The sequence below is a fragment of the Rhyacophila brunnea genome, unplaced genomic scaffold (assembly GCF_057557595.1).
Source record: "Rhyacophila brunnea isolate RB1 unplaced genomic scaffold, BYU_Rbru_1.0 scaffold_9, whole genome shotgun sequence".
Classification (NCBI taxonomy): Eukaryota; Metazoa; Arthropoda; class Insecta; order Trichoptera; family Rhyacophilidae; genus Rhyacophila; species Rhyacophila brunnea.
Genome location: NW_028233361.1, coordinates 12,239,014 through 12,264,944, shown reverse-complemented (window position 1 = coordinate 12,264,944; position 25,931 = coordinate 12,239,014).

Genomic DNA, 25,931 nt, shown 5'->3' with positions numbered 1-25,931 from the left:
TCTTGTACTCCAGTGCGTAAGGCGCTGGCCTTGCATCCGGGGGCTCCGGATTCAATCGGCGCTGATGATCAGGTATTAAAAGGCCAATAGTTAAAATTTATCCCAATTAGTATGTCACCTCGTAGCATAGAGGATAACGTGCGGACGGGGCGTAAACAAAAGAAATAAAGGTTCGATTCTTGCCGGGCGGCTTACTTTTTTCAAAAAGATTTTTTTTATTGGTTATAATATATTTTCTCAGAAGTATTTTTCAAAATTACGTGTGTTTAAAAAGAATATACTATTATATTTTATGTATATATATCATTTAATTATATTTATATTATAAATATAATGAAAAAGTTTGATAATACATTGTTGAGATTCATTCGAATTCGTCGTCCTTAAAATAGTCAAAAGAATAATGGAAAATCATTTAAAAAAAAATCGATCTCTGTAGAGATCATTCATGTTTCTCCACATTAGATTACAAAGTTATATCAGTTGTATTAAAAACATCATCAACCTTAATCTACCACTACTGAATGAATGCCTTTCCAAGCAAAGTTTATTCCTCTAAGTCATGTATTGCGTTGTCGGTTTTATAATCCAGATACCTCTAACTAAATCTACATATTACTCATTGTCATCCTTGATAAACATTAGTTTTGGTTAACTACAAGATGTGATTCTGGGGATGATATAGGTAGGTACATTGGTAAATGAAATTTATGGTTTATATTTTTATCGTGGGGGCATCAAACTAAGTCAGTGCCTCAGGTCTCCTCTACGGTAGGCGCGCAGTTTGAATACCACTGTATTATAATCTAATCATAAATATTTTATTAGATTTTCAATAATATTTTATGTGTGTAGCATTTATGCAACATTTTGTTTAATATGTCTTCGCTATAATATATTATTATTCACAAAATGGCCCTGAATATAAATACTTCAGCAGTAATTATAACGGCAGTGTTCTTTTGAATGGTAAGGGAACATAATCGTGACCCTACGCAACTCGCACAATGGTGTTCTCTGATTTGGGGCGAACCTGTTGATTTTATCAAAGGAATTTCCATGAAAATACATTATGTCAATTAGAATAATGTATTCAATTCAATATTTAAATACGACGAAAAAACACTATGGCTTGATTTAAAAAATGATAAAATATTTTTTTCCGTGATATTATAATGTGATATTAAAATATTTAAAAAATCGATTGAATAAAAGGTCATATAATTACGGATTGTCCGTATTAGGGTTAACACTCCCTTGGAAAAAATGGACGCACTACCTAGGGAAGTAAGTAATATGTATATAAGTACTATTGTACTTGTCTAGGATCTTTGGAAGCCCCCCCTACCCATCGATAAGGTTAAATACAGCGCGACGATCTACAGTTGCGTATTTCAAATGGTGTCCGAGGTAAAATTAAGAGTATTTTTTAGCATTTTTTGTATTTTTTAATATACCTATTTGAATAATTAAGATAGAATTGTCGAATATTGACAAACGATAATCATCAATTGCATCGCACAACTACATAATATTTTAAAATGTTAGTACGTTTTAACTTTTTTACTTTTAGTACAATTTTGAGATGTGTGTTTATTTCACTTGGTTGGTCGATCAGCCACGCCCGGCCCCAGGCTAGTGCCCTGTCAGTCTCCCTCTTGTGGCGGCCATGATTAAGACTCTGGCGGTATCCGGAACTCATGTCCCAATCACGTGAAGTGTCTTTTATTGATTACTTCAATTACCGAGGGCTGCTGTGCCCGCTCACAATCTTATTTGTAACGTGGTCGTAGAAATGTTCCCCTAAGATTCATGTATGGTTGAGAGACGTGGCATTTTACTAAGCTTAAAAGGTCTTGGGTTTTGAGCTTTGAAAATCGATGTCTCGGACGAATTATAAATTACCAATTATTAATTTCGGGCACTGTAATAATAATTCAATTTTTATTTATATTCAGACGGGAATAATATATAATTATATATAATATTGTATCACATTGATACCTCCACGTTTATACGTGAATGGAGGACCCCTTAAGGGTAAAGTACGAGCGAAGTTATGGATGCCACATTCATGTTTCTTGTAGTCTGCGAAGCCAAAGTCCTTCTATCGCCACTCTATGAATAGGATAATTTGCATTAATTACCTATAAATGTTCAAATTACCAGATGAGGGAGATACAGGTTGGTCCTGCGAGATTGGTATGATCGAGACTCGAAGGAAATAACTTTAGTTTTAAATTGTATTTGTATTAAGATACCTAATGTTGTTTCTTTCGGGCACAATCCCTCCGAGATCGCTGTAACTTGCGATTACCTGGCAAAAAGGTAACTTGGACAACCCTTTAGGAAAAACCCAGGTAAAGGCCTAAGCGTTCTGCCGCAGACGAGAACGACAGAGAGGGATGAGCGTCCTGGGGTAGATCGAAAGAGACGGCGATAAGGTGGAAACGAGAACATAACCAATCTGGCGGGCAGTTAGCCGGAGTCTCCGAAACAAGACGGACTGTGTGTCCCGTTGAACCTTAGATTATAATTGACAGCCTACGGCGCCCATCTTTAATACATTTAGAGCTGTTCAAAATTTATAAACCGTGTTAAACTTCATAATTGTGTTAATGTGAATTGATATTGTGTGGTGTATGTTTTTTTTTTTTTTTTTTTTGTGAACCTAACTGTTAAATATAAAACTCTGTGCTGCGAACCACGTGTGTTTCATTGGGAAGATTCAACATAATCAACTGTCAATCCTGCATCTTTACCTAACCTAACCTAACCTTACACTGAACGTGCTCTACCGAAACACCGAAACCCAGCTTCATTTGACCGCCCTAAACAATTTCAACCACTGAGTTAGTCGAAGGGTGGAAGCTGGTCGTGTGACTCCCACGTGCCGACCGACAGTACGCTAATCAGGGCTTCATTGACGCCCGGTTGACCGGAGAGTTGAGCACGGAGGTCGGATCGGGCTGTGCGGCCCCGACTCCCCTCCCTACCCGGACTTCCGGGGTGTCAACATCAATAAAATTATTATCGTTTCACAAAACGAAATGCGATGAAATAACAATGACACTCATGTATGCATTTGTACATATTACAGTACATATTGTATATTATAGAAGGGCTCATTAGTTAAAGGGTATGTAGTTGATATCTGAAAAAGAAATTAATTCACACAACACAATTAATAAAATTCATACCTGCAGATAAAATATTATATCTGAAATGTATGAATGAAAATAGTCGAATGAAGCAGAGGTATTAATTCAAGAGATGCCTGCTGGCTCTCCTGTATATCGCATATATTAACTATAAGGATGAAGACGCCCTTATATAAAATGATGTTAGGAAGTTTTTGATGGGCTTAATATTATGTTCTTGTGCGCTGTGTATCGGTGTATCGAGAATTTTGTTTATAATACACTAAATTATTTTAAACTCCTTAACGCAGTACTTCACTGAATTCACATGAGTTTGCTGTTTCACATTTGTCCCATAGTGTATATCCTTCGTTGTTTGTTTCGAGGGTGATATATTGTCTTTGGTAGGCATTCTATATACAGAAGTCCTCACGCTTCAGGCACTGGAATGATTAGTTTTTTCAATCAAGGCCCATTCCGAGATAATCATTATTACGCTATTCGGAGTAAAGGCGCTTTGAATGATAATATAAAAAATACCCTGCACGTGTTTGCAAAACTATCAATGAAACGGTAAGATTAACATTTATATACTACTGACCGACTGAAATGCTGGATTAAAAATCAAAAATCAAGATTTATTTTTATACTTATATAAGGGTTAACATGTATTTTCATAATTTGGAATAAAATCCTATTAGAAAGGATTCTAGAACAAAAAATCCTCCGATAGAGACTTCTGGGAAATCTGGGATATTTTAGCCCTACGTCCATCTATTTTATAAAAGAAACGATACACCACCAAAGTGATGAAGAATTATCTAACTATTTTACATTAATTTATAGGTATTACATTACAGTACATCACATCACATCACCATGTTCAATCCTACATATGGGTCTCCAAAACACAAACGATTAATGTTAGCTACTGGCTCAACCAGTGGCAAAAGGCTGTTAAAATCCGGCATAAATAACTCACTGAAGTCAAACGTGTTTGTTTTCATTGAAATAAGAATACACTTTGCAGATGGTGGTGGTTAGATTTTAAAATTCAATTAAACCCTGCCTAATCTATGCCATAGTAGATAATAGTCAAAAATTATTTTTTTATCTATTAATTATCTAAAATTATGCCATTAAAGATTAAATTTAATATTTTATAGATAGAAAAATATTTTTCATCGCATATGGTGTGGTTTGGGCAGGGCTCAATGAATAAAAAAAAACTAACCAATACCATCTGTAACAATATAACGTGCGTATTATTATGTATTCAAAAACATTCAACGAAAACAAACATCTATGACTAAATGAGTGTCCACTATTTTTGTCGGATCGCCCATTTATCATACCTAAACTATTATAATTTGGCTTAGTCAGGGTTTAAGTTAATTTTAAAAACTAACCAGCACCATCTGCAAATTGAATTCTTAGCACAATGAAAACAAATAAGTATGACTGACAAAGTTTAGTGCGCACTATTTATGTTGAATCTTAACGGCCTACCTCCACCCCTCACCACTGGGCTCAACCTATTAAGTCCATACTCTTGGCTCAACAGACACATTAAAAAAGAACATGTGAATTTTCCAGACATGGGATTCTAAGCTAGGACTATTATAAGCCGAAACGATACCGCCTGGCCATTGTTAGAGTAATTTATTTTAGAATTAACATAATCGATAATACGAATTCTAGAGTATCTAAATAATAAACGCAAAAATACTACATTGATTATTTTTGATAATTATCGTTATGAGGAGATTAGTTTACGCAGTTATGGTTTCACAGAATTTTGAGTTTCTGTTACGGATACAAAAAGTGAGTTAGGTTTAAAACATATTATAGGTAATTTAACTAATCTGTAATTAGCAATTTTTTTAAAAAAATCTGGCACTAAGGAACATAACGTATATTATCAACGTTGGATTATCTGCATTATAAATAGATCTCTACGATTCTTTCGTTTCACCAAAGTAGTGTAAACTGGTACATCAGGAAACTCAGAATATATTAATCTGTTCTGTAGTAATACATATATAAACAAATAAGCCACAGGAATCGAAAATGATAGCTTAGTGAACATTTAATACTGTATATATTATATTTTAATTGATTTTATATAAAATAATTCTAATGATGTTCAAAGCGATAAAAAATCTAAATATAATATCGAGTGAAAATGCTGTTAAAATAAAAGCACTCTTGAGTTAGGTTATTTTAATTTAAAATCAAACTCTGTAGCAATATTGACTCCTCCGCATGAGATAGATATGGGTTGAATGGCAATTTATCCAGTGTAGTGAAGATATTTCATTTTAAAAGATAAATTGAATCATGCACGCGCAGAACAGCGAGTGAGATTTTTTTTATATTTACGAGTAAATCGCAAAAAATCCTGATTTCGTTAAAATGTATGGCATATACTGACACGAATAAATAACCAAGGCTCAGTATTAGTTTAATTTATAGTAGGAGATAAATGGTTTTTAAGTTTTTTTTGAAATTGCAAATACACTAATAAAATTATGCAGTAAGTATAATTCAATACAGAATAATGACGAGTATGTAAGATTCTTGTAATTAAGGTAGGTATGCTAATAAGTGTTTGTCTGTCTGGGTAGTGGCTCTGGCAGGTACTCATATTGTTTATCAATTTGTGTATGAGTCAGGGTATGGGCCTAATAGGTTGAGCAAGTGACTGACATCCTTTTCTCGTAAAAACAAAATCTGCTAATACAAACCTCCACTCTGTGAAGGCCCATATTATGATCAATGACGTCCCAAGACAAAATGCCGCCTCTAAGTAGCGCCAAAATGCCGCCCCATTTTTTTTACCGTATTTTTTATCATCCTTTCATGACACCAATATCTAATAAATGTTTTGTGTGGATACATTACTAACAGGATATACATACCACTAAATCTAATTTAAATGCAATGCAGACATTGCACAACCTCATGCAGACAATCATGTCATTGGCTTCAATAGACAATATTGCGAGTCCACGTTTTCAGATACATTTAAAAATACACCTAACAAATTCCAAGACTCGCTAGTGACTGGCAAAAATATTTGGATAAATTTAAATTAGGTAAGTATGTACCTATCTACATATAATTCAAATGTAATTCGCAAATCTGCACATGTCATTGCTGATCACCAAGGACACGACGTCCAAGGACAACGGAAGTAAACTAAACATCGCGAACCGGAAAAAAAATACAGTCATTTTAAACCTTTTATAGTAATTAATACATTTTGTTTCCAACCAGTGAGCCTATTTTGTAATGGAAAGATATTTTCGATATTAATAAGTTGAGGTAGCTATTTCTATATATACCTAATTATTAACCTCGATTTGCCGCCTTTCGGGTAACTGCCGCCCCCACGAGACGTCACTGCATATGATCCCATTAAGATCGGTCATGATCGAGAAGAAGAACGTAAAATATTAGAGAATGCACTAGATCGGTCACAAACCGTGTACATTATATAAGAAAATCGACAAAGAACACTACTGAAACAATAGAATTGTTAAAATTAGCATAGAAGAGATCTACATCATAATACCGTCATAATACATCAAGACTGTTTGATTTACGTAGATATTTAAACATGCGATAAGAAGTGGTGGATTACCGCAGCATGGCTATGTGAAGTAGTTACCTATAACAACTGCAATTTTCTGTTATTTTCCTTGATTCAAAATAAAAAGGACAACTCTTGGATCAATTTTGTATCACTACATAGCATGTTAACACTTAACACCTGCTACGAATGCGCCATGCTACTGATATTTTTCTTTATGTCACTTTGAAATTGAATGAAAATAAAAAAAAATGGTATGTAATTATTGTTGTACTATGTATCGCGTTTATAATACTATATACCTATTACATTATCTATTCTAAATTGTACAAAAATTTTCGTTGAAAATATCTCGCGTAACCAATAGCACTGAGTGTAATACAACAACCGTGGCATGAAGCACGGCGTGATTCAAAAGCAATAAAAAAGGTGATAAATATGATAATTTATCGTATTCAGAAAGTTAACTATGACGAGGTGTGAATTCTCAGGAATCACGTTTCTTAATGCGGGTTCCAACAGCCGCACTAGCTGAATAGAGTGAAATAGAAGAGAACAATATAATTTATTATTTCTTGAGATGCAGGAAAATTAACTGACCTACGACGGAGACACTATTTACGTTTGCGTCATTTATTTCCCACCAGCAAGTGACTTGGAGGTGTATAAGTGTTTTATTGAGAGTATGCTATCTAATATCAACTTAATTGGAGATAGAAAGATTATTGTAATGGGAGATTTTAATCTAAACTCAGCGCGTAGTGGTAAAAGAGTCAGCGATGACCTTGAATTTCTATGTTCTGTTTTTGGATTTTCTCAGCACAATGATGTCTCTAACTCTAGCGTCTCTAGCAATGGACTTTTGGATAGGGTATTTAGCAATATCGACTTATCGCTTTCACGATGCATGTCTCCTCTTGTACGCGAAGATGTGTATCATGCAATGACATTATTAATGGACAACGCACTCAGTACAGTAGCTAACAAGTAAATTCGCGCATAGCGACATTCGCACATGTATAGGTAGACGTCACGCAATTTCCATTATGCGATATCACGCACCTTTATTGTAATGGCGTTAGAACAGTGTTTCTAGTGTCAATGTTAATTTGAGCAAACCCGTTCGAACCGAACCATTCGGCAGACCGACAAATTGCATCGGGAATTTATAGCAATATCACCTTTATTGCAATGGCGTTAGAACAGATTATGCCATTTGGCAGACCCGACAAAAAAGTGAGTGTCATTTTTTTTCTCGAGATGCTTCGTCCATATTAATGTCATTGGTATCATCCAACTTTAGTTTTTCTGCTCAGGTTTCGGTCGACTCGTCCGCTTCAGACTCCAATTCCCTCTTACAAAACCAACCAATTCGGCGGGTGGAAATTTGAAGGCGGAAACTTCAAGCTACTTTACTCATTGATGAGTGAAGTGGACTGGAGTGAGTTGCTCGAGATTTGTGATGTGAATGAGGCGGTACAATGTTTTTACAATATTGTGTATAATATTTTTGATCAATGTTTTTCGAGGAAGTCGCCATGTCATGGTGGAAGGCGATACCCGAGGTGGTTTTCTCGGGAGATTATTGGGGACATTAAGGTCAAGCATAACTATCATACAGCATGGAAGGCTGGGCATGATCAGACTGACTATATCATGTTTAGCATCTATCGTTCGAAAGTGAGACAAACTGTTCGACGTGCCTTTCGAACATTTATATGGAAACGGTAGGAGATTCCATTCGCGAAAATCCTAAATTGTTTTGGAATTACGTAAAATCGTTAAGAAGAGATGGTGGGTTTACTGATAGGATGAGTTGGAAGGGCGAAGAGGTGACCGGACATGGAGTGGCAGAAGCATTTGCTGGTCATTTCAAGTCTGTCTACGCAAGTAGTATTCCAAATCTGGATGTTGCCTCAACGTCAGGAAAACCGTCATGTGGTGCCCAATCCGTCGATATTTTTTCAATTAATGAGGGCAATGTACTTCAGTGTATTAAAAAACTAAATAATACTTGCTCCTTGGGACCTGATTATGTTCCTACATTTTTTTAAAGGGTTGTATTGACTTCGTCAAAGGCCCGCTTTCATATATATTTAATCTCGCAATGGAGACAGGTATCTTCCCGGAAACGTGGAAGATGTCGAAGGTTACTCCAATCCATAAGAGTGGTACAGAGTCATCAGTGGAGAATTACAGGCCGGTAGCTGTTCTCTCTGCACCAGCAAAAGTTCTTGAGATGATCATGCACAACATGATTTCTCCAAAAATTGAGTCATTTATAATAAATGAACAGCATGGATTTAGAGCAGGCCGATCAACGGAAACTAACCTGATGGTATTTACCGATTATGTGTCATCGGCACTGGATGGAGGCCACCAGGTTGACTGTTCTTACAATGACTTCTCGAAAGCATTTGACAAGGTCGATCATGACATCCTGATGGAGAAACTCTAACTTATTGGATTGTCGGATCGATTTTTGAAGCTATTCGGGAGTTATTTTAGGAACCGTCAACAATACGTATCGTACGGCTTTTATCAGTCACAGACCTTTTACACATTTTCTGGTGTCCCCCAGGGCTCAAACTTAGGGCCGTTGCTGTTCACGATTTTTATAAATGACATAGCATTGGTAATAAAAAATGCTATGTTTTTGTTGTTCGCTGATGACTTGAAACTCTTTTTGGAAGTTGTCACCTTGGATGATTGTCGTCAGCTCCAACTTGATATAGATAATGTATTAAATTGGGGCAGGCGTAACAAACTAGAATTCAATATTGATAAATGCAATCTTTTATCGTTTACCAGAGCCTCAAAAGTGTTGTTTTTCCAATACTCGATAAATGGCAGAGTTCTGTCACGAATATCATCTGTAAGGGATCTTGGCATTACGTTTGAGAGTAAACTGACATTTATTAGCCATATAGTTACTATTTGTAACAAAGCGCTTAAAATGTTGGGCTTCGTCATGCGTACTTCCCGGGTCTTTTCAGATGTTACGGTATTAAAACTTTTATTTAATTCTTTAGTTTGAAGCAGACTTGAGAGTGGGTCTATTGTTTGGGCACCGCACCAGTTGAAGTATGGCCTTATGGTGGAGAGGGTAAAGAAAAAATTCTTGAGACTCCTTTACTTGAGGTTGTATGGATACTATCCGTGGCTTTATCCAACTGACTTTCTCTTAGGCATGTTTACATACTGCAGTCTGCAATTTAGAAGAAATCTTTATTTAGCTACGTATTTTTTTCGACTTATACAAGTTATAAATGAGAACTCTGCCATTCTGGGCAGTGTTGATCTGTGTGTCCCTGATAACTATCTTAGAAATAGAGACCATCAGTTGTTTATTCTCCCAAGGTGCAGAACCAACCTGCCACTGGGAATGCCAATTGGGAGAGTGATAACTATGTTCAACGAAATTGCTTCGGGTGTTGATATATTCCACCTACGTGAGAATGAGTTTAGGTGGATGTTGTTTTATAAATTCTTAAAATAGGGTCTGCTTAACTCATCCGGTGTACTTCCTTGTACCTATCTAATTCATCTACTGATATATCTCTTTTTTATGTAATACTGTTATATTTATATATCTTTGTTTCTAAATGTCATGTTGTGAACGTCTTAAACTGATAATTTGTAATGTCCCCAATATTTAAAAAAATAAATGAATTGAATTGAATTAATAGTGCAATCGCCACCCAAATATACTCGACTTTTTACTTTTAGGTTGTCCGCTGACAACAAACCACGAAGGCAGCGTTCGAACTCACGCTCACCTGTCGACCCTTCCGTCATACGAAATGTAGGAACCAGTCGGCGCGGTATGCCTGCGCGGATTATAGAGAATCAATTACAAAATGTTGATAGATAGTAAATGACCTCAGTATCGTAGTTATTGTGATGATTATTCGCTGTAAAATACTTAAGTTGGTAGATTAATTTATTAAAATCACTCACACAGAGAGTGATATATTTAGAGCCCACTTGTCCAGACTTTCTATAGGACTTCTAAAAAATATGTTATTAAAAATGTTGTATTTTTGATAACATCAAATTTGTTAGGCTCAAACGGCAGTAGATTTTAATTAGGTATTATTCAGCTGAATTTTTAAGCTCAGTTAGGCGCGTTTTGCATTTATCCATTTTATAATTATAACAGCTTTTGTGGGAATATCGCTAAAGTTGAAAATATAATTTCCATCAACCGTTCGAAAACTTTATCATTTCATCGTTGGATCTGTGTTTCAGATTAAAATCAACAGGAAGCAAGACGAGCTTATCCGTCTTTTTGTGTCTGTTAGGAAAACTTAGAAAATAAAATTTTACATCAGGTGTTTTTTTCCATCATTTCATACTCATTTTGACGAAAAAATGCATATATTTTTGGAGGTTTTTCTATCAGAAAATCTAGATTCTACTTTGGAACTGTTCAACGTCCAAAGATTAGACCATCTGACTCGTTATCCAAGATATCCACTGGCGATTGGGTACTGTCTATTAATACTTCATGACCTGCCCATTTGATTCTAATTAGCTTAAAAAATGTGGAGACATATAGACCACTCTTTTGAGAATGCTTGACGTTACGTGATTTTTTGAGGTCGCAAAATTCAACATCAAATCGTTTAAAAAACCTACCAAACATGGAATTAATTTTCCATAGTAGACAAATCCAGCATGTTTATTTTCAAATACTATTACGCCCATTTCAATCAATCACGTCATTACTAAGACATGAATACGATGCATTGTGATTTTATTTAGAAATACGATATCTATGTATATTTTGGTGCTAGTAAACACAAGCTTTTTAGGATACAGCAGTAAAAATATCGCATTTTGTCAAAAATAGATTTAACCTTAGTATGTTCTCAAATACAATAATTAAAGAAATGTATTATTTCGGTGGTCAACGGCTGGTCGGCCCCAAGTGGACACATTGACGCCAGTAGATGTGTTCATAGCAAAAGTTGGGAAATGCCAAACTGCCAGCAAGTCCCATCTGCTGGCCTCCCCGTGGCGACCTCCGGGCAATGCAGCGTACGCTGTAGCTAACAGCAGGGGGCGAAGGGCGCGTGACCGGCGCCATGAAACTGGCCTTCTGGCTAAGGGAAGGAAATCCCCGACAGAAAAACCTGGTCGAGCCGACCTTCAGGGCCCTCGTGGCTCAGGCCTCGGGAGCGCTGGGCTAATCACCTTGCCTCCTTAAACGAAACAGATTAACAAAACACCTACACAGCAGCCTCGGACGACAACCGGCTCTGTAAAACGACGACCTTGCATGGAAATGGACAATGAAACAGGTAGAGTAATCCTCTCTAACAACTCGAGTATGCGCATTGGGACATATAATGTTCGCACCCTGCGTACCCCCGGAAAGGACCTGCACGCCACACGCATCATGCACACCTATGGTGTGGACATCCTAGGGCTGAGCGAAGTGCGCTGGAAAGGAGCCGGGAGAAAGTTGATTGAGGGTTACTCTATTGTCTACTCAGGTCAGGAGCAATACCATCGCCAGGGAGTGGCAGTGTTGATGTCAAAGAGAGCGGCCCGTTGCCTCGTGAAATGGGAACCAATCTCGGAGAGACTGATACGTGCCTCCTTCAAGACGCCTGGTAGCTCCTTGACCGTCTTTCAGTGCTACGCCCCCACTGAGGATGCCGACGCGCAGACAAAGGATGCTTTTTACGATTCTCTCCACGCGGCAGTCTCCGCCATCCCCCGAAGAGACCGCGTGATTGTAATGGGGGATTATAATGCGAGAGTAGGAGCAGACCCGGTGCTTGGCCCCACGGTGATGGGACGACACGGCCTCGGTGACCCCAACGATAATGGTGAGCGGCTCGTAGAATTCGCCACTCTGAACGAGCTTGCAATCGGAGGCACTGTTTTTCCCCACAAAGACATTCACAAATATACGTGGACGTCTCCTGATGGACGCACGAGGACGCAGATTGACCACTTCTTATACAGCTTGAAGCACCGAAAGGAACTTCTCGACGTGCGTACTTACAGAGGCGCCGATATCCATAGCGATCATGAGTTACTTATTGGAAACATCCGAGTAAAACTCAGTCGCCAGGCGAGGCCTCCAAAGTGCGAACGAATTGACGTTGAGAAGCTCCGACGCCGAAGAATTCGGACCGACTTCGAAACTGCTGTACGAGATAGTGTAGATCGTATCTACGAGCGGCACAAATCTGAATCCGACCTCATTGAGGCGGACTGGAGCCTCATAAAGAGTGCGATTGTGTCGTCGGCTCGTACCGTCCTTGGTACCAGAAGGAGTGAGCAGCCAAAGTGGATGTCTGACGAAACGTGGGTTGAAATTGGTGAACGAGCCAGGCTGAAAGCCCTGAGAGACGAGGAGAGAGACCCCGACCGAACCGAGGACCGCCGGACTGACTACCAGACCCAAGACAGGGTAGTCAAACGATCCGTGCGGTTGGACAAGCGCAATTTTATGAACCGGCAAATTGAAGCGGCAGAGGAGGCAGCAAGCAGAAATGACACCAGGAAACTCTTCCGAATCACCCGTGAAGTCTGCGGCAGGCGACCACCGACTCCCGGAGCCATTCGTGGTCCCAGTGGAGCAATAGAGTCTGACGCAGAATGCGTCAAGAAGATTTGGAAGAATCATTTCTGCGGAGTGCTGAACCGCCCACCCCCCTTGGATCCCTTTGACATATCTGCGGAAGCTTTACTTTTGGACATTCCCCGAGCGACCGACATTTCCGATTGCCCGCCCACGCACACCGAGATAAAATCGGCTGTGAAAAGGCTCAAGAACGGAAAGGCACCGGGGGGAGACGAGATTCATCCTGAATTCCTCAAGTACAGCTTGAGCGCAATCCTGCACCCTATGTTTCATCTGATGACAAAGGTGTGGGAAGAAGAGCGCTGCCCAAGGGACTGGGTGAACGGTGAAATCATCACACTTCTTAAAAAAGGTGACCCTCTAAGCTGCGACAATTACCGAGGCATTACGCTACTCAGTGTTCCGGGAAAGATTTTGGCAAACATCATTTTGATGAGAATAAGGGACCCAATAATGCACGTCCTCAGGAAAAACCAAGCCGGGTTTCTACCTGGTCGAGCGTGTGCAGACCAAATCCACAACCTTCGATGTCTTCTCCAGCAGAGCCATGAGTTGAACAGTCCGATGGCCTGCTGTTTTGTGGATTATGAGAAGGCTTTCGACAGTCCGCACCGCCCCTCCCTCTGGATGATACTGGGAGCATACGGGATCCCTCCCAAGATCATTGCCATAATCAAAAGCCTGCACGAGAATAGCGAATGCTGTGTCAGAATTGGAGACACTGTCACGGAATGGTTCGGGGTCACGACCGGAGTCAGACAGGGTTGTGTCCTTGCACCGTTTCTCTTTATCATTCTCTTTGACTTCATACTACGGAAGTCAATACCACCCGACCGAGGCATACCTGTTACCCCCACGGTGAAGCTATGCGACCTGGAATACGCCGATGATGCTGTCCTATTCGACAACTCAATCGAGGGCATTCAAGAGACAATCGACAGGTTGCATAACAACTCCTCTCGCGTTGGTTTGAAAATCAACGCGAAGAAAACCAACGTCTTGTGCAATAGCACCTGTCCTGATCCAGATTTCCCTCTGATTAGCGATGGACAGAGCATCGAGAGCGTCGACAGCTTCAAGTACCTGGGGGTACACATCACGGGAGATGGCATTTTGCAGAAAGAGCTCGCTATCCGAATGGGAATGGCTGGAGCAACATTCAACTCGATGCAAAATGTCTGGAACTCACGATTGTACTCGGTCAAAACCAAATGCCGCCTATTCGACGCTTGCATTCTGACGGTGCTGCTTTACGGTAGCGAATCATGGCACCTTACGAAGGCTCAGAGCAACCGTATACTGAGCTTCGAAAACAGATGTTTGCGACGAATACTGGGTGTGCGGTGGTATGACTTTAGGAGCAACGAGGAGATAAGAGAACGTACCAAGCAGCCTCTCATCACGCTGAAAGTGAAGAGGCGACGTTGGACCTGGCTCGGCCACGTGCTGCGGATGCCAGAAGAGAACTTTAACCTGGCTTGCCTGTTCTTCAAGCCGACCGGATTCCGGCGTCCTGGAAGGCCGCTAAATACAATCTAGAGAGTGTATTCGGCGGATCTACGGGATACTGGTTTGACCTGGAACGAAGCAAGAAGACTGGCGAGCGACAGGGATTCTTGGAGGCGCCGCGTGGTGTCCATATGCTCCAGTTAAGGGGCGGATATGGGCAAAGAAGAAGAAGAAGAAGATTATGTCCCCAATCCAGCTTTTTTATAAGGACACGGGCCTGTGAGGATATTATACTACTATTAGGTATTGCAATACCGAATGAAAATATCAATACCAGTTTTTCGGTAATTATTATTGAATACCGGTATTTCTTAAACATAAAAACATAAAAAAAACAGAAGTAGGTGCTTGTCAATAAATATAGCTATTAAAATTATGTAAAATATTATTTTATAGCAAAAACCTACATACCTACATATTAATATGTTGACATTTAAAAAATATGTATTGATCATAATTGTAGAACTAGTGATTTTTTACAAATAATTTGAATATATTGATAATTTTAACCAAAGCCTTCAAAGTTCATCAAGTGCAAATAAGTCCGGCTGCAGGAAAAAGCTTCTTAAATTCAACGCTTATAGAATAATTAAACATTTTTGTCACGGATATTTTCTATTTCGAAATAATATTATGATAATTCATCCCGACAATTATTACTTACATAAATATATTTAATGAAATTTGTTTTATTATTTTTTCACATCTGTTGGATTCACTCAATAGGTATATTTGCATTTTAGCAGCACATAACTTATAATTCATTTTCAAAAACGTAAACGAGTGTGCTTTCTTAATACCAAAAATTCTCGTATTTTAGATTTTTAAAACCAGTATTTCGGTATTGATAAATACTGGAATACCGGTATTGCTATCCCTAACACTATTGTATTCAAGAATACGTAAGATGACGTGGCACTTGGGCATGTTTTAATCATTAATGATTTTGAAACCCTCATAACAAAACCAAGCATTTTGTTAATTCGAGTACTAATGTCAAAAATATGATGATATAGAAAAAACCTAAACATTACTGGTTTTAATACTTTTTATTGAATCCAGTTGCGCGAATTAAAAACTATAATTGAGATCGCAAAGAGTGCCTTCCTCAAAATGAGACGCCTCCTTAGCAATCGAGACCTTAACCTAGGTTTGAGACTGCTCATAGTACGATGTTATATTCTCTCTATTCTTTTCTACAGTATGGAAGTATGGACGTTAAACCAAAAGATGTCACGGAGAGTTGAAGCTCTCGATATGTAACTGTATAGACACATCCTCAAAATTCCTTGGATTGAACGGGTGACAAAATATGTTGAAGTTATTAATCGAATGGGAAAAGACCGATAAGTTCTGCGTAGTATCAAAACCAGAAAACTACAGTACCTCGGCAATACTATGAGAGGACAAAAATTGAGAATTCCTCACAGAATAGATAATAGATAGAATTACGATAAGCTATAAACCAATACAGTAAAGTTTGACGCAGGGTTTAGAATGTGTGAGTGTCCTACGAAAATGACCCACGCTTTATAGACGTGCAATAGTGTGTAATACACCAATATTAAATGAACTTCAATGCATAAACCGAGAGCAGTATTTTTGACACGTGTTTAAATTTATCCCGTATTCTTCCTTACTCAAGATCGGTTGCCTGCTTTTCCCTACCCTTTAGGTATTTCAGTTCCCATTATTTCTGAGTTCCCTGGTGTTCCTCAACTTGTTATCCAAGGAGAGATCAGCGGTAAGCGTAGTAGAGGACAACGCCGCATTTATTGGCTTAAGAACTTCCACTGAACTGTTCAGGGTAGCAGATAATAAGGATAAGATCACTTTGATGGTAACCGACCTCCGTTTGGGGATGATACGATAAGAAGAAGATTGTTATTATGTTACTGTGAGTATTTGTTTCCCGAATAGAATACAAATGAAAACATTATGGCGCATTTAACGGACCGGATTTCCGCTTTTGTAACGCCGAACGGTTATTGGCCGAACGAGTTATTGTTATTAGTTATAATAATGCTTCACGTAAATTGCGCGTAATGTCGCAAACGAATCTTCCTACTTCCGGTCGCGTGTTTATCGGTCAATTAAGTGCGCAGGCAGGCGATCGTAACGCACGGCTCGCGGACGTATAAAAATGAACCGCCGCGGTACAACAGGTGGGCAATAAATTTGCGTTACGTTCAATCCGTACGAAAATAATATACCAAAAAGTATATATAGAAAATACGTATATTTATCATTAAAAATCTAACATAGTATCGCAACAAAATAGTGAGTAATATGATTTTTCTAGCTTGGAATTTAAAAATAATTACTAGATAAAAAGAACTTTTTAAATACCACGTTTTTAAATTTTCTGTTGAATCATATAAACTTGACAATTTTATGTATTAATAATTTAGGACAAATAAGGCAATTGTCAATAAATCATTTTTTTGCTATTTTGCAACAAACAAACAAATATAGAATACTGAAATTTCATTTTGATTTCCATATTAACGCACGTATATATTAATAATTTAGTTGCTAGGACCACCCCCTTAGCAACCAATAATAGTGGATTAGATTACGGATTTCTTCCGAAATAACTTTTCATACAAAACAGAATTAACTGAAAATGAATCCAATTCTACTTAAAGATGGCTAAAAGAATGAAGAAAATTAAAAGAATGCATTGGCATTGTGTTCTGATATATTCTAAAAGTTTCAAATGTCTAGCTAGTCGGGAAGTTAGTTAAAAATCGATTGCAAGATTTGTATTGGATAAACAACCACCGGACAAACAAGAATACGAGCTAAGAAAAACGTGGTAATAAAGAAAATTTTACACTATTTTATAATATGAACATGTTGTTTCCAATATCAAAGAGTGTTTGTTGGTTTCTACGGTTACGGAACAAGATTTCAAATGAACACTAATTTCATTTCATATTGACATAAGTACCTATCTAGTTTTTTTATTTGACACTGAATACACGCAAGATTTAAGAATGTCATAATATTATAATCGTTGTAGAGGTGTCGACATAGACGTAGTAGTCAGAGAAACTGACATTAGGGAAGCCCAAAAACAAAGATGTAATGAAATTGGGCGTCCTAAACTAGAGGGGAACGGTTTTGAACAGACCTGGGTGGAGGCAGATGCTGAAGGATGCCAAGATCCATAGAAAGAAGAGGATGTGATGAATCACACTAGATTTAAGAATGTCATATTATTCTTTATTGTAAAAAATACAAAATTTTGAAACACCTCATACATATTAGAAAAAATCCTAGATAAATAGACTGAGTTAAACTCCAAGTAAAATTTTTCACTTTTCGGGTGAGTGCTCTAGCCTTTAAGCGATCGATATATCAATGATCCATGCAAACTATTTATAATAACCGATAAATTGTCAAAAATAGTTCGCATAAAATTCATCCAGTAGATAATTAAAAAAATATCAACGAAACAAATAAAAATAATATTTAATTTTGCTCCGAAGTGTGTCAGCAGGACTTGGCACTATATTTTATTTGGTTAGTAAAAAAACGTTTTTACAAAACCCTAAAACTATTGTACCTACATACGGGGCATAAGTAGGGTTTGGCAATGCATTCTATATGTGAGGCGTTGAAACGAGGTTGCCAAAAGCTATATCGATTTGTACCGTAATAACCAAGCTTTCTGACTGTGTGTTAACTAAGGTCAGGTTAGGCAATACGGGTCTGAGTGTGAGCTTTTATCCACTGAGCTATCAATTCAGCTGTCAGTATTGCAAATAATTACTAATAGTGTATACTATCAGTTAAATTCCATTAAGAAATGGTTTCAAAGCTTATAATTTAAATCAAGATAGTGATTTTCTAACATCAGGATTAATCATAATTTTCAGTAATAGAAGAGAGTACTCACATGGACAGTGAAAAATGGATGAATATTGAAGTTTCAATTATTATTCTCAGTCTAATTTTATTCTAACATGTATGTTTCTAAGGTTTTCACCACATATTATGTATTTAGTGTGTATATTCCGTAGAGAATAAAAATAATTTAAGTGTTAGTAATAAGCTTTAGGTAAAAATGTGTAGCGAAGATAATACGTTGAATAAATATGGTTCCACCCATAGCATCTGTTTTGGTCACAATGAATGGAACTTGGAAAATGTGCATTATGTAAAGCCTGCCTGTTGCAATAGCAAGGTAATTGCTGCAATTTTCCGAGACAATTCTGGGAAATTGCGCTTAGTCTGAGATAAAATGAAATTAAAACAGACTCTACTGCTCACTACATTGTAACCAGAGAAAATTAAATTGCATGTAATAAAAATAAAATTACAAGTTTACTCAAACTAGCCCTAGGGAACTTGATCGCATATAGGAAACTAAGAAATATATGCAAGTTTATAAGCTAAGAAAAAAAAGCTGTTATGATTGGAATTAATAATAATATGTACGATTAAGACTTGGAGGGTGGGTATAACTAACCGCAGTCTACGTAGAGTGCAAGGTCCTCTATAGTCAGGCCGTGAAACGAAACTGTGAATTTCAATTGTAGTGGTAGTTATTGCTCACACTTTGAATGCAATATATAAAAATGATGACTATTTCTTATTGAAAAAAATGGTAATACATTATTTATTATGAAAGAAATATGCGAAAGAAAATCTTCATTGACTTTGAATAGGTTCTATTAAACATTCTATTCAAAGTTTAGCAATAACTAGCACTACCATTCGAACTCATAATTTAGTAGCTTGACTAAAGACGATCTGGCGTAGAGTGAAAACAATCAGAATATAATTAGGTGAAGTGTATGCGTATCATCACGCTCTGTGTTAAGAAGGGATAACTGTATGTTGAAAAATATCTGCCCAAATGCTATTCACTAGGTCCGTAAGCTATTGGTAACTTTACTTCAGTCATATGTCACTACTCCTGATATATTTCCAGGTATAATGAACTGCTGAAGCTTCACATTCAAATTTTGAACCTAGTGATATGTTCGATTTAGATAGAGTGTAGTCCAAGACGGTTGGTGTGCTGGGTCTATGTTTGGGTTGTAAAAATATTATATAATTGATTAATTTTTCGTCTACTAAATTGAAACTTATTATAGTTTCCTATCGTTATTTTTGTGCTGAGACAAATACTTACACGAGAAAGTTGGCATAATTTGAACACATCATGCGACATCCTGAGAGAAAGCAATTGTGGTATCTTATCAACCATGAGAATATTTTAGTACGCGAGGCATATATACAGAAAAACAACATCCTGGTCCAAGAATCTCAGATACTGATTTAAGATTTGCACTCTATCTATATTTATACTAGCCACAGACAGTTAAAAGATTGATAAATGACGTCCTATTACGTATATGGTACAAAAGTAAAAAGACAAATATTACAATTTAATGAAATGTTAGTAAATTTGCTATAATAAGTACAATCAGATACTGTAAATTTGTGGCAAGTAAATAAATTATAATTTTATGCTAGACGTACACCATCTGAATAATCAATAATAGCGTGTTTCTGGGAAATTTTTAATCGTCTGTACATTGTTTTTTGCATTTTCCTGAAGTTTCCGCTTCAATCAAGACAAATATACATTTTAAATTGTATAATATTGATAAGATAAGCTTATAGATGGTAGCGTTTTATTGCTAATTATATCACTATCGAGTAGGTATCAATTATTACTTATTGTAATAATAATATGATATAAGATTGTGGCGTTTATATTTGTTATTCTAAATTTATCCATTGAAACCAACGAGAAACAGATTTATAAGTTAAAAATTGAGACCGATAACTAAATATTGTTAGTTATTTGGAAAAGCGTTATACGGAGACTGCAGGGTATGGCACAGGCGGGATATTTTAATAAAATTAAATGTCAACGTATTATTACCTGTGTACTAAATTAATAGTTTCTGTTTATAAGGAAAATACGCACAAAAGTAGTTGGCAGTTTAAAGACAGCTATAAGTACATCATGGTCCCCACAAGTAGTAGCTGACAGGGTTCTAACCTGGGGGCCCGTCGTGGTGGGTCAACCAGATAAGTGAAAACACACTTGGCCTTAATAGTAAAAAAGTCGCCTGCGGTGCTAATTTACTTCAAATATTAATAATGATAATGGTTTTAAAACATGTAGTTATGCGATGGAATTTTTGATGTGTGTCAATACTCGACAATTCAATAATTCAAGTGGATATATTAGAAAATCGCTAAAAAATATACTAAATACATTATTTGGAAAACGTTACTGTATAGCGCCATATAGGTATGGGGGCCTACCAAAGATACTAGCCTGGGGACCAGCTTCAGGGTCATGATGTACATACTATAGAATACACGTGACGTTAATAATTATAACGATAATGAAAACTAGTTCCTCGTTGTCTAGTTAGTGCATAAGGAATAAGGTTATCATCAGGGAGCTCCAGCTTCGATTCAAGTGAAGTCACAAATATATTTATGCGATTTTTTCACTTCTACTGCTCACTACAGCTGCCACTGACTATTGTACTATTAAAAAGAATACTAAAAATATACAAACTACAGTTTAAATTTCGAATTAATTGTAAAACGTTTTTTAAATAACTAGCTGAGCCAGCTGGCTCTCGCCAGTCTGTCTCGCTAGGTCTTGCAGACAGCTTTTCGTCATAGTGACTTGGTGTTGGATTTTAATATAATAATTGTAAAGCGTGTATAGACGGCGCCATAGTTTTCCCTTCGGGATGGATTTTCATTCACGTCAGACAGTTGGAAATTTAGCTCATTTGTCAGTTTTACGATCTGCATGTCGTCACTGCCAATACAAATTTGGAGTCATGTGCGTAGTCTATTCTGGAGTCTGGCCTTCTCAATATCGTCTGACACCATTTCAAGCTGCTAGGCCTAGCAAAACAGCTGGCAATCGCCGATTGCTACCACTGTCATTTTAATTTTAATACAATATATGTGTACGTATTTGCATTTAAATATGATAAATAATTATACATCTCAATCGTGATTATCATAAATAGCGATCCAATATAACGCGAATATTAATCTCTTACGGGTCCCATTTACATAATAGAAAAAGGTTAGCAGCATAAAAAATAAATTTAAACATTATTTTGTTTCATTGTCTATAAAAAATAAATGCTTGGAGCCATAGAATAATATTTTAAAAATCATATTTTTATTTAAAAATTAACCTTAAACAATATAGTTTCCCGGTGCGGGACATTCATATCGAGACAAATATTGATAAATAATGAAGCAATACATATTATATCTGATAAAAATAGGAATTTATAAGACCTAAAGATGTGAAATCAGCTTAAAGAGGCCTTCATCCAGCAGTGGATTGATACAGGTTGATGACGATAATGACGATATAAATGAGTAGGTATATAAAATCACAAATTAAAAAAAATATTGCAGTTTATATGACCAAGAAGGTTGGGATAACCTTCATCCAGCAGTGGATTAATCTTGGTTGATGATGATAATGACGATATTATGAATGGGTAAATATAATATCAGCAATTTTGATAAATATAGCAATTAATATGACCGACAGAAATTCAAACAACTTAGAGAGGCCTTCATCCACCGGTGGATTGATTCAGGCTCATAATGATAATGGAAATATAAATAGATATAATATAATATCACCGATTTTGATAAATACAGCAATTCAAATGACAGAAAGGAGTAGAATCAGGCTTCGGAGGCCATTATCCAGCAGTAGATAGGTTCAGGTCAATGATGGTAAGGACAATAAAAATAGGTATAATATAGTAGTAGAATCAGGTTGCAGAACTTTTCATCCAGCAGTGGATTGATCCTGGTTGATGATGATGATGATATGAATATGTAGATAAATGTAATATCACTGATTTTGATAAATACAGAAATTCATATCACAGAAAGGAGTAGAATCAGGCTAAGGAGGTTTTTATTAAGCAGTGGATTGGTTCAGGTCGATGATGACGATGATGACGATATGAATATGTAAATAAATATAATATCACCGATTTTGATAAATACAGAAATTCATATGACAGAAAGGAGTAGAATCAGGATAGGGAGGTCTTTATTAAGCAGTGGATTAATCCTGGTTGATGATGATGATGATGATGATATGAATATGCAGATAAAATATATAATATCACCGATTTTTATAAATAAAGGGATTCATATGGCATAACGGAGTAAAATCAGGCTAGGGAGGTCTTTATTAAGCAGTGTATTGGTTCAGGTCGATGTGATAATGATGATGATGATAAAGATATGAATATGTAGATAAATATAATATAACCGATTTTGATAAATACAGAAATTCATATGACAAAAAGGAGTAGAATCCGTCTATGGAGGTCTTTATTAAGCAGAGGATTGATCCTGGTTGATGATGATGATGATGACAATATAAATATGTAGATAAATATAGTATCACCGATTTTGATAAATACAGCAATTCATATGACAGAAAGGAGTAGATTCGGGCTAGGGAGGCCATTATCCAGCAGTGGATTGGTTCAAGTCGATGATGATAAGATGGATATAAATATGTATAATATCACAAATTCGTTAAACCAATAGTAGTAGAATCAGGTTGCGGAACTCTTCATCCAGCAGTGGATTGATCCTGGTTGATGATGATTATGATGACGATATGAATATGTAGATAAATAACATAAGAAATTCAATACTCTCAATAATACAATCAACGTAGAGAGGCCTTCATCCAGCAGTGGATTTATTGAGGCTCGTGATAATAATGGCATTATATATAGATAAGTAGATAATAATATAATATCACTGATTTTGATAAATATAACAATTCATGTGTAAGTAAGGAGTCGAATAAGGCTGAGGAGGCCTTCATCCAGCAGTGGATAGGTCAAGATTTATGATGATAGGGACGATAAAAATAGGTAGATATTATACAATATGACTCATTTTGATAACTATAACAATTCGTATTAATTTCTTTCATTGTTTGCAATGGCAACTTTGTTAGTTTAATATGACTATATTGTGATCTATGGAAATTAGTAGCCTAGGTAATTATTCAATAGAAAAAATAGTGCGTAACAGCCACAAGCCACAAAGAAGTATTTAAAAAAATCAAATTTGGAATATCATGTTATCTATGAAATGGCGGACAGTGGCGCACGCTCCTGTCAAAAGATATTATACGTAGTGAATTGTACCAGTATTATGGTTTTTTCACCGGAAAAAAGTGCGCCAATGCCTACATTACGATATTTGAATAAAAATAATCAAATTCGTTTGTCAAATAAAGGATTAGAAGGTCTTAAGCGACGAAGACGTCATTCTGTTGTGCGTTAAAAGAAGTATGGCGAATTGTATAAGTACGCTATATGAGAAAATATCGGTTATAAACGTCACGTTTCTGGAAAATCATCGGATATTTCTCAAATTTGGTCAATTCAATCAGTATATAATTCGGTAGCGCACATTTCGAAGTGAAGATGTAAAAATAACAATAAAATGTCGCTTAAATGAGGTGTTGGTGTATTTTCCAAAATCTCTTAGGATAATAATATATAAGAGACTAGCTGAGCCAGCTGGCTCTCACCAGTCTGTCTCGCTAGGTCTTGCAGACGGCTTGGTGGTGTTGGATTTTAATATAATTGTGAAGTATGCATAGATGGCGCCATAGTTTTCTCTTCGGGATGGGTTTTTTATTCACGTCAGACAGTTTGACATTTCGCTGATAGTAGTAGAATCAGGTTGCGGAACCCTTCATCCAGCAATGGATTGATCCTAGTTGATGATGATGATGATAACGATACGAATATGTAGATAAATATAATATCTCCAATTTTGATAAATACAGCAATTCAAATGACAGAAAGGAGTAGAATCAGGGTAGGGAGGCCTTTATCCAGCAGTGAATTGGTTCAGGTCGATGATTATGATGACGATATGAATATGAGGATAAATATAATATCACCGATTTTAATAAATACAGGAATTCAAATGACAGAAAGGAATAGAATCAGACTAGGGAGGCCTTTATCCAGCAGTGGATTGATCCTGGTTGATAATGATTTAAATAATATGTATAACACCAATTATTGTTGAATACCTTTTAAATATTTTTGGGTTATATGAGCTAATTGAATGTATATAAGTTTCATTGGTTTAAAAACAGCCATACAACAAATTTTACGTTATCAAATTTTTAAATAATAATCTATGGTTGATCCAGTGTTGCCATGTCTACTGAAATTTTATGTAGATCAACTGATATTTTTTGCCAATATACTGAATTTTTGATTTTTTTTCGAATTTCAAGAAATTTACTGAAATTTGTGTTTCTCCATAATTGTAAATTAACTGATGATTCTTTTAATAATAAACTTGAAATGATTTACGCATGACCTTTTTTTGATTTTATACACTTTTAAATTGACATAAAAAGCATTGTAACTCTACCCAAGAGCGCCATTTTACCCATTTATATCATCATTGTTTAGAATAAAATATTAATATTATTAGTTATTGTTATTCTTATTAATTTTGAATCATATCTAATAAAACACATTTTTCAAAATCTACTGACATTTTATGAAATCTACTGAATTATTTGTCAAAATCTACAAAAAAAAAATTTTGACTTGGCAACACTGGATTGATCGCATAGTCAGTGTTGCCATGTCTATCTACTGAATTTTTAAATTTTGACTTGGCAACACTGGGTTGATCGCATAGTCAGTGTTGCCATGTCTACTGAAATTTCAGTAGATCAACTGATATTTTTTGCCATTATACCTACTGAATTTTTTTTTTTTCGAAATTCAAGAAATCTAATGATATTTGTGTTTCTCCATGATTGTAAATTAACTGATGATTCTTTTAATAAAAAACTTGAAATGATTTACGCATGACCTTTTTTGATGTTATACACTTCTAAATTGACATAGAAAGCATTGTAACTCTACCCAAGAGCGCCATTTCACCCATTAATATCATCATTGTTTACAATACATTAATATTATTAGTTATTGTTATTCTTATTAGTTTTAAATCATATCTAATAAACCACATTTTTCAAAATCTA